The sequence below is a fragment of the Jaculus jaculus genome, chromosome 4 (assembly GCF_020740685.1).
Source record: "Jaculus jaculus isolate mJacJac1 chromosome 4, mJacJac1.mat.Y.cur, whole genome shotgun sequence".
NCBI classification, from domain to species: Eukaryota; Metazoa; Chordata; class Mammalia; order Rodentia; family Dipodidae; genus Jaculus; species Jaculus jaculus.
Genome location: NC_059105.1, coordinates 166,930,607 through 166,942,178, shown reverse-complemented (window position 1 = coordinate 166,942,178; position 11,572 = coordinate 166,930,607). Strand labels below are relative to the sequence as shown.

The window sequence follows — 11,572 nt, the reverse complement described above, 5'->3', positions numbered from 1 at the left end:
TTTAAAAACTTTAACAAAAAGTCATATAGTTATCAATTACTCATGTAAATATGATTCATATCATATGCAATCAGAAAATCACAAGTCAGTTCAGCAATGACACACCAATACACAGTTACTGCAGTGTCAAAACCCAGAACAGACAATACCAAGTACTGAGCATATATAGAAACAAGGACTATCATTTATTGCTGGATGGACACAAAAGAGTACCACTACTTTGACAAACAGTTTAACACTCTCCTACAAAATTAAACCTATTCTTATGTATAATCCAGAAACTGCACTCCTTGTTATTTATGCAAAAAACTTGTAAACTCAAGTCCACACAAAAACTTGCATACAGATACTTAAAAAGTTAATTAGTTAATTTTTACATAATTTCCAAAACTTGACAGCCACAAAGATGCCCCTTAGCAGGTGAATGAACAACATGTGGTACGCCCAGAAAATGCAATATTACTCGATGTTAAAAAGAAATGACAAACCAGGCATGGTGGCACACGCCTTTAATCCCAGCACTTGGGAGACAGAGGTAGGAGGACTGCTGTGAGTTCGAGGCTACCCTGAGACTCCATAGTGAATTCCAGGTCAGCCTGGGCTAGAGTGAGACCCTACCTCAAAAAAAAAAAAAAAAAAAAAAGGAAGAAATGAGATATCAATCCATGAGAAAGACAGAGGAAACTTAATTGCATATCACTAAGTAAAAGAATCCCATTTGTGGAGGCTGCATGTGGAAAATACAACTCTATCCATATGCTTTTATGAAAAGTCAAACTATGATGTTGTTAATAATAATAATAAAAATCATTTAAAAACTATGAAGACAATAAAACGATCTGGAATAACAAAGAGTTAGAGAGGGAGGGAGGATTTCGAGAGCAATAAAACTTCTCTATTTGCTTATGGATAAATGTGATTATATGTTTATCCAAATTTATAAAGCACTGAACACTACAAATTAACCAGCTTGTAAACTATAACCTTTGGGTGGTTATGATGTGTCTAAGTAGATTTGTAATGGTTATACCACCAGGCTTGCAGACCATAGAGGAAGATGTTCATGAGAGAAGGTGGGGGATAATAGGATCTTTGCAGCTACCCTTCAATGTTGCTATGAACCCCAAACTACAAAATAAAGTCTATTAAGACATATGAAAATGAAAAGGAGACCAAGCATGATGAGCAGCCAGTCCTTGTAAAGGCCATCTGTGGTAAATTGTCTAGCATGACTAGAAAAACAGCAATTAAATCAAAACAATTACCTGCAGTCAGTTTCTGTGAAGGTTATTAAACTAATGACTCATGAAACTGGCTCAGAGCAGTCATTTTTCATGCTTTCTTACTCATATTCTAGTTACAACCTAATCTTCATTTTGTTCTAGTCAGCACCATGCTGCTGGGATGAACCTCCAAGCCAGAAACCACTTCTAGGAGGAAGGGCTTACTCGAAGCTGACAGATCCAGAGGAAGTTCCGCCATGGTGGAACAAGGTGGCCCCCTTTCACAGGTCCCCGCAGAGAGAGCAAAACCACCCCCAGCACCATGAGCAAGCACCCAACCGCAAGGACCTCGGCACAGCTCCCTCTGCCTATCTTGGGCTGGAATTCATAGGAAAATGGATGGGTCTGGAAAATATTATACTAAGTGAGGTAACCCAGGCTCAGAAAAAAAAAAAAAATGACCATCTCATGCTCTCTCTTATGGGTGGATCCTGATTTCAAATTTGAAGTAAGGCACCATAGAGGCCAGGAAACAAGAAGCCATGAGGGTGTGAGGGGCGAGGGCCCTGGGGAGGGCTGCTAGGCATGTAAGTAGAGTGATGTGATGTTGGGGGTGGAAAGGCCAAAGGGGGGTCAGAGGAAGGGGATGGAGGAGAGGAGGGGGTGGGGAAAGCTTAACTAAAAACATAAAAAAGCCACAGGATAACATGTTTCCTTGTTAGCCCCATAAAAATATGTAACTAATAATTTAGAAGACAGGAAGAGTTTTGGAAAAAAAAAACCCAAACAAAAACAACAACAACAACAAAAAATACACCCTCCATGTAGGGTAGACAATGCTGCTCATTGAAGTGATAGGCTGTTGCAAGAAAACCCTAGCGCCAGGGGTAAGATATCCCTCAGTGAGTTGTTGGCCAGGGATGCCCTGGAGGTTCTTAAAATAATACTTCAGTGTCAAGGCTCTTGATTGCCCACCAGAACTAGATAATATGACCCTACTGCTGAAGATACCATGGACACAGGTTACACAATGCTGAATCATCAAAGTGGAACTGAGCTTGATGCTGTGTGAGAAAGTGCCATGGAGACTCCTTGGGTAGGAGTCATCAACGGTTTTGCCCAATAGTGGATTCAACTTGTGTGCTATGCAACCAACCAACCAGGCAAGATGTACCTCCTGGTGCCATAGTGGCATGATGGTTACAGAGTTAACCAGCTGTTCTTTTAGTTGGATCTGAGGCCTATGTTCAACCAGAAGCAGCCTGTGGAAGAAGAGGGTTTATTTTGGCTTTCAGTCTTGAGAGGAATCTTCACCATGACAGGAAGAGCAGGCTAGAGCAGACAAATGAGCATCACGCCTTCTCACAGCAGCAGGAGAGGGAAGTATTCTGAGTGGGCTAGTCCTAAACATCCAGGGGGCTAACTAAGAAACCTCAAGCTATATCCATCATGTCACACCTTTTCTAGCACGGCTCTGCCTCCCAAAGGCTTTACAACTTTCTCAAGTTGCCTCTAGCTAGGAAGAAAGTATTCAAAGCATATGTGGCTATGGGTGACATTTTACATTCAAACAACCATAGGAGGGAATCTAAACCTAATACTGAAAGCTTAGTCGAAGGCCAATGGCTGAGAAAAATCATAGACCCTAGTGAAGGAAGCTCCCACTGTTATTTGGCTAACTGGATATGATGCCCTCATTAAATAGCATGGACATAAAAAAAAAGCTTTTCTAATTCATGATCACAGGATGAATCAAGAAAAGTTCATGGACTACTCTATGCCATAAAGAATGGAAGAAACCTGCTAAATATAATTGGGTGCTTAAAACTCTTAATACTCAATGTCAAGCTTTTGACTCTGTGCAAAAATATTAAAATTAATGAATGAGTTTGGCATGGGTACTAAATATAAAATCATCCAATCAAAGCAGTAGTGCTTCCATAATCAAACAGCAAGCTATCTTAACTAAGAAGCAAGGAAGCAATCTCATTTGCAATGTATACAGAAAAAAAAATTCCTTGGGAAATAATTTAATGCAGATCCCTACAATAAAATTATAAGGTCCAGTGAAAGAGATTCTAGAGAATACACACATAATGGAAAGCTATCTTGTTATCATGGATTACAAGAATACATATAGTGAAAAATACATGTACTACACAAAGCAATCTATAAATTCAACGCAACCCTTACCAAAATACGAGATGGTTTTCATGGGACAAAAAAATTAATAATAACCTAGAATTTATATTGAATCATAAAATGATCCCATCTAACCAAAGCCATCTTGAGCAAGAAGAGAAAAGCAGAGGTTCCTCAGGAAATCAAAAACAGAACTCCCATATCTCACCACTTGGCACGTATCTAAAAGAAATGAAACCTGCTGGGCGTGGTGGCACGCCTTTAATCCCAGCACTCGGGAGGCAGAGGTAGGAGGATTGCTATGAGTTCACGACCACCCTAAGACTCCATAGTGAATTCCAGGTCAGCCTGGGCTAGAGTGAGACCCTACCTCAAAAAAAGCCAAAAAAAAAAAAAAAAAAAAAAAGAAAGAAAGAAAGAAATGAAACCAGTACATTGAGGAGACTTCTGCCTGCCCATCAGCACTGTTTACAATAACCAAGCAATAGAAATAAAGCAATCATAGTGTCTGCCAGTGCAGCGTGAAATCCCCAGCAGCTACAAAAAGGAATTTGTGGTAACATGGGTGGAAGTAGAGATTACCTATATTAAGTAGAATAAAATAATTCAGAGAAAGAATGCAGACCCTGCACGATTCCTCTCGTCTACCTGTGGACTCTGGAAAAGTCAACCTCATGGAAGTTGACGGCAGAATAGTGGTTACTAGAAGCTAGGGAGTTCGAAGGAAGGGAGACGAGGAAGCAACGATGCACAGGCGCTCAGCTACAGCGCGACAGGGGTGAGACATTTTAGTGTGCCAGGGCGCAGTAGGTGACCACTGGTAGTAATTGTACATTTCAAAAAGCTGTATGAATTTTGACCGTTATGATGGCAAATGTTTAAGGAGATATGTTAAACTTAACTTAAACATCATAGCATGTATCACATTGTATCCCATTAATACACACAAAAATTTTGTTTTACTGTGTTAGTTTTATTTATTTATTTAGGTTTTTGGAGGTAGGGTCTCACTCTGGTCCAGGCTGACCTGGAATTAGCTCTGTAGTCTCAGGGTGGCCTCAAACGCATGGCGATCCTCCTACCTCTGCCTCCTGAGTGCTGGGATTAAAGGCGTGCGCCACCACGCCCGGCTTCTGTGTTAGTTTTAAAAAGAAAAAAATAAATCTGTGTTCAAGTGAATACCTTGAGTGAAGAGAACACGGCTGGGATGTGTAGAGATCACTGTCCAGAGGATTTAGTTGGCCAGGGTACGTAGTGTGAAAATGACTAGTGGGAAAAATCATATAATGATGGACTAGGTTTTTGTTTGTTTTTTATTTTAGAGAGAGCAAGAGGGAGGGGGAGAGAAAGAGAGAGACAGAGAGAGAGAGAGGGAATGAATTAGTATGCTAGGGCCTCAGCCACAGAAATCGAACTCCAGATGCTTACAGCCCTAGCTGGGCATGTGCGTCTGGCTTACATGGGATATGGAGAGTAGAACATGGGTCCTTAGGCTCCGCAGGCAAGCATCTTAACTGCTCATCCCTCTTTCCAGTCCATGGACTAGTTTTTCTGATTCTTGACATTTCCCAAAGCTCCCACAGCTCTAGCTGAGTTGTCCCCTACCTGGAGAAGTGAGAGGAAGCACAAGAAATGATTGAATCCAAGTGCTAATTTATGGCTGACATAAAGCCACGGTGTCCGTTTCGGAGCTTCTGTTTAGTCGTGGCCATGTGGCATTGCTGCTGGATGCTTAACCTGGAAGCAGCAGTCAAGGTGAAGAAGGGGAAACTGAAGAGACTGAGGGAGAACTGCTCAGGTAGGCAGCTAAGGGGAAACAGGAAGTTCTAACCGCGCCTGCTGCAGCAGAACGGGACTGGAGCATCGGATGCAGTCTCATCCAGTCGGCTCTCTCGCCTGCTACTCAATTGTGCCGATCTGATCCTGAGCCCAGACCCATGGGCTCTCAGATTAAACCCCACCACAATGTTATAAACAGATGCTCACCAGGTGAGCAGGCCTCTTTTTAACTTTTCACCTCTTGAACTTCCAAGCCCCTGCTGTGGTAAACTGAGCAGTTGGCTGGGCTGAGATGGAGGGGCCGTTTACCCCTACATTGGCTCCCTACCCCCTCCTGCCTTCCACATGGCCTGAACTCAGGAGCTCTCTGTACTTTCTCCTCTCTTTCTTTGTTTCTCTCTCTCTCTCAATCCCTTCCTTCCTTCCTTCCTTCCTTCCTTCCTTCCTTCCTTCCTTCCTTCCTTCCTTCCTTCCTTCCTTCCTTCCTTCCTTCCTGCCTTCCTTCCTGCCTTCCTTCCTGCCTTCCTTCCTGCCTTCCTGCCTTCCTTCCTGCCTTCCTTCTTTCTTTTTCTCTCTCTCTCCCTCCCTTCCTTCCTTCCTTTCCTCCTTTCTTCTTTCTTTCTTTTGAGGTAGGGTCTCACTCTAGCCCAGGATGACCTGGAATTCACTATGTCGTCTCAGGGTGGCCTTGAACTCATGGTGATCCTCCCACCTCTACCTCCAAAGTGCTGGAATTAAAGGCATATGCCACCATGCCAATATTATTATTATTTTTAATGGACTAGAGAGATGGCCTAGCAGTTTAGGCACTTGCCTGTGAAGCCTAAGAATTCAGGTCTGATTCCCCAAAACCCACATAAAGCCAGAGTACATGCATCTGTAGTTTGTTTGCAGTAGCTACAGGCCTTGGGGTACCCATTCTCTCTCTCTCTCTCTCAATCTCTTTCAATCTCTTTTTTTGAGGAAGTGTCTTGTTTTAGTCCAGGCTGACCTGGAATTCACTGTGTAGTCTCAGGGTGGCCTCAAAGTGATCCTTCTACCTCAGCCTCCTGAGTGCTGGGGTGAAAAGGATGTACTGCCATGCCTGGCTGTCTTTCTTTCTCTTAATCTAAATAAAGTCCCTTTAAGTCTTACCTCTGGTCTATGGATTTTCCTTTTATAAAATTGTAAGACAAGAATCCCAGGTGCCCTAAATTTATTCGTGCATTGGTGTATTGGCAAGGAACCCCAAAACTCCAGTTCCTAGAAGGAAGTCACTGTTAAATAAGTGATGATTAGTAGTTGAACTGGGTTAGTGTTTGCTGAAATGGAAGAGCTGAATGTTCCAGATTTTGAGGCAGTAAATTGATAGCAGCTAACAACTTTACCTACAGACAGCATAGATAATATTTATTTATTTATTCCTTTTTTTTAACTCTAACTATTTTATTAATATTTTTCAGGCTCATTATGGCTTTCATTAACGTTTGCCTAGTAAACAACTGACCTAGTAGACTAGCAGTCTTGAGGTGTGGGGGCTCGAACAATTGTGGCTACCTAGTTTACAAGGCAAATGCATTGACTCATATGATGAGGGTCATTACGCTAGTTTAAAAGACAGCGCAGCCCCCTTACGCATTGTTCATTTAAAGTGAATGTTAGAACACGTGGTTGTATATCTAGCCCACAGAAATCCCATCACAATCTTAATGTTCTACGTAACAAATACCCACCTCTTATGTGCTTTGAAAGTTTTATTTATGCCTAATTATTAACTCAAAAGTAATGTAAATAGTCTATTTAAAATAAGCTAATGACTTACATGTTTTCATATGGATGAATGTCTATATCTACACAGAAAATACATAGCAATCCTATCTACCTATATTAAAAAAAATAGATTGTCTTTCCAAATTTTGCATAGTCATCACTGTAAAAAGAGGTATGTGGAATTTAAGGTTTCACAATGGTCGGAAAGCAGCAGTTATTCCTGCAATATCTCATTAGCATCTGACTCAAATGCTCTTCCATTACATAACCTAGAAGACATCTAGCCCATATAAAAATCTGTCATTATTCTGAGAAGGCCCCAATGTTACCCCAGATCCATCAGAAAGAACAGTGGCGCAGTGTAGAACAGTGAATCCACCTGACTGCCCCGCTCACTCGGAGAAGCAATCTGGTCACAGGGAAACAGTCCTTCTGCTGGGGACACTCCCAGTGGGATTCTCATGTGGCCAAGGCACGCTATTTCTAAACGGGGGACCACGGGATCAGGGTGAAGTCACACCAGCACGATTGCAAACTTACAGACATTCCTTTGCAGCAGAACTCGTCCAACTCCTCTCAAAGTACACTGGTCTCCCCACCGCAACCCAGAGTAACCAAGGGGGCATACTGGAGCAGAAGTAAACTCTATCACATTCTTATTGCTGGATTAAGTGTGAAGATCGGCACACCTCTACCACATCGGTACTGTTCCAGGACGTAGGTAGGAGTAGTGGTAATGAGAAAACAGACAATTGCACAATTAACAGAAACGTAAAACATATGTGTCAAAATCTGCACTAAGCCTACATCCAAAGGAGTCTCACAGGTCAGTGGTGTGCGGAACTCCGGGTTCTGTGGTAGAGTTCTGCATTGGACTTGCGGCCACTGGCATGGGTGGGCTCATGGCCTGTCTGCCAGGGGTGAACATGGTCCACAGAGCTATCCTGCTGTCTGCTGAGCCACAGAATTCACAGAAGTTCAGGTTATTCGTTATCTGAATCAGTCCTTGTGCTAAGTTTGATGTAGATGAAGATAAAGTGGCTTCTTGGTCAACGATTGCAGTTTCTTCCTTCTAAAGTCATTGGGTTTCTTCTAACAGTTCTATTATAATGGGCCCTGGTTTAATTTCATCCATCTCTCTGAAAGCAAAACACTTGGTGCTGGTAAACCTCTTTTTAGGCTTGTAGTGTTTTTTTAAACAAAATTTGTTTATTTTTATTTATTTATTTGAGAGCGACAGAGAGAGGAAGAGGCAGAGAGAGAGAGAGAGAGAGAGAGAGAGAGAGAGAGAGAGAGAAAATGTGCATGCCAGGGTCTCCAGTCACTGAAAATTCAAACTCCAGACGCGCCGCCCCCTTGTGCATCTGGCTAACGTGGGTCCTGGGGAATCAAGCCTTGAACTGGAGTCCTTAGGCTTCACAGGCGAGTGCTTAACTGCTAAGCCATCTCTCCAGCCCTGGCTTATAGGGTTTGAATTCAAAGAAGATAGCTGCACCTTTGGTTAATTTTTCAACATGATTCCGGAGCTCGGTGTCCACATTAAAATGAATTTACATATCTTCTTTTCTTGAGGTCACAGAGTATCTTGCATCAGAGTGAAGTCTATGCCATTCACCTCCCTCACAGCGAGTGTAAGATAGGGATTGATGCATTGCCCAGCATCCTTCAGACCAATTTTCTCAATTCTGATAGTGAGTAAGGTCCTTCCTGGCAACCTGGGTAACAAAGTAAGGGGAACTCAAGCAGGAAGAGTACCACCCTCTTCTTCATCCTCTTCAAATTCCAAATTCGCTTCTTCACCAGGTGCTCACATTGTTTTTATTTTTTAAAATTTTGTTGTTGTTTTTATTATTTATTTGAGAGTGACAGACAGAGACAAAGAGGCAGAGAGAGAGAGAGAGAATGGGCACATGCCAGGGCCTCCAGCCACTGCAAACGAACCCTAGATGCATGCGCTCCCTTGTGCATCTGGCTAACGTGGGACCTGGGGAACCGAGCCTCGAACCAGGGTCCTTGGGTTTCACAGGCAAGCGCTTAACCGCTAAGCCATCTCTCCAGCCTCACATTGTTCTTAATAGGACAGACCGAACATCAAATGGGAAATGCTCTATTGTATGTAAGCGTATTCTTCAGGACTGGTTCTAGCTTCTTCGGGAACTCCAATTTAAATTCTTCCTGGGACCGTGTGGACTGTAAGGCTGCACTTTCGCCATTCCAAGCATGTCGCAATTTTGCCGATCGTTTTCAGCTGGGGAATCGGTGGCTATTTCAGCTACACGTTACAGGGGAGGTTTCCGAGCTGACGAACAAGTGATCACTTCTGCCCTTAAGATGATGTGAGCCTGGTTGTCACCGTTCTCATCTGTCGCCTTAGCTCCTGGGGGTGGTTAGGTGAGGATCACAGGAGACCGGCCTTTTGTTCTCCTGTGAATTCAGAACTGTTGCGCGGAGCCTGGGCCTCCTTTGGTGGATGCCTTGCTAATATCTGATACTCGGCTATCGCCTCCACCAGCTGGTCCCAGGAGTGGAAGTTGGCGCCTCTCCTAAAACTGGTGCCCCAGCGTGCAGCCAACATGGCCCATGGCCCACCAAACCCCCCAACCCCAGCAAGACCTGGCTGTGGGGCGCCACCCCCACATTACCAGGGCCGGGATAGGAACAGCTACGGCCAACCACCGCCCCAATTTATGAATGCTGTCAGCATACAAAATAATGGATTTCACTATGGCATTTTTATACATGTATATAATATTTATACATGTATGTAACAGCACTTCACTCTTACCCCTCCCTACCCATCTATTTCCCTCCTCTATTCCTCCGGTTCCTTCCCTGGTTCCAAAAGTACCTCCAGTAGATGTATTTTCAAAAAACCTTTTTTATTTATTTATTTGAAATCAACAGGGGGGGGGGGGGGAGAGGAGAGAAAGAGCACATCAGGGCCTCCAGCCACTGCAAACGAACTCCAGATGCGTGCTCCCCCTTGTGCATCTGGTAACGTGGGTCCTGGGGAATCGAGCCTCGAACCAGGGTCCTTAGGCTTCACAGGCAAGCGCTTAACCGCTAAGCCATCTCTCCATCCTTGCATTTTTTTTTTTTTAAAGATGTTTAGAGGGATGGCACCGTCATTCATGGAAATGAGTAAATTGGGCTTTTTCTAGGGAGAAGTCGATGAATAATCTTCCAAACATTTTGAATTTGAAATACTGATGGAGAGCTCTGACACACAGTTGGACACGGAGGGCTGAAGCCAGGAGAAGTTAAGTGCGGCCAGAAATAAAGGTTCTCTCCCTCTCCCACAAAGCCACCAGGATCTTCTGGTGGATCTTTAGTAGAAGCCCTCAAGGGGTTGGAGTTAGCAAGAGGGTCAGCAGTGAGGAGCGAACTGATCTCGGAGCTGCCAAAGCTGACTGCATGTGCAGTGAGAAGAGGCAAAAGAAGCAGATGTGAACGGAGATCAGGAAATGCAGACGAATCAAGCCAGAAAAACCTTTTGCTGAGAAGTTGGTTCTATGCAACATTTGTAATCTGGGTCTAGAATTAGGTCGGGCCATTAAGAGAGAAACTGGGACCCATAATAGAGCTTTATTTATTTGGGGACATAATATATGGCGGTGAGTATGATGAAAATAATAAATGAATAGTAGATGTCCTAAAAATTGCTATTACAGAAATGCACCAATAAACTTTCATATATTCCTGTATTTCCTAGTTCTCCTCCTGTGACATGTAATTCTTTTTAAAATATTAGCCAATGGTATATTCTATAATTTGTTTTAATATTGTGTTTTAAAAGTATATTTTAGGGCTGGAGGGATGGCTTAGCAGTTAAGGCGTTTGCCTGCAAAGCCAAAGGACCTCGGTTGGATTCCCCAGGACCCACGTTAGCCAGATGCACAAGGGGGCGCATGTGTGTGGAGTTCGTTTGCAGTGGCTGGAGGCCCTGGTGCACCAATTCTGTTTCTTTCTCTCTCTTGTTCTTTCTTTTTCTTTTTCTCTCTCTCTTCCTCTTTCTCTGTCAAATGAATAAATAAAAGTAAAATATTTTAAAAGCATATTTTATGATGCTATGATGCAAAAGTGGTGTTTTGGACTAAATACAGACCTATGTGATTAATATATTTAGCTTGAAAATAGGAACAATAATGCTTGCCACTAGTCTATCTCAGAGACTCCTTATGTGAACTCATTGAGAAGAATTACATAGCATTACAGGAATGTAAAACATATACGGCAATGTATACCATAATTGATGTTGAAGAACCTCTGATCATATGTTGGTAAAATTTTTATTACTTTAAATAAACCATAAACTTTTTTCCCTGTATATAAAGTCACCAAACATTCTCATCTTTTTTAGTTATAAATTCACTATAACTGCCTTCTGTGAGATATTTGCATTTATCTTATTTTTGCCTACTTCTGCTCTGGCAAATACATGTCAAATAAAATGTTAGTGTCAACAAACAAATATTTTTGTTGGGTGTGTCCTTCCTGTCCAAATGTTTGTTTTTAGGCAGGACTATTTGTTGCAAAAAGTGTTCATGAACCATGCATTTGTTGTTAGACCATCCTAACAGCTCAAGCAGTCTTGTCTACATTTTCTTAGGGCACCCTTCTTCCCAGGACTTCTTTCTTACCAGTCCTCTGGTTGGCCAAGATATTATTATTTTTTCTTT

General features: G+C 42.6%; 1 pseudogene; it reads right to left on the bottom strand.

Annotated features, from left to right (window-relative positions):
• Positions 1-7,904: 7,904 nt before the first annotated feature.
• Positions 7,905-9,468, bottom strand: LOC101595667 (annotated as a pseudogene).
• Between the last annotated feature and the right edge of the window lie 2,104 nt (positions 9,469-11,572).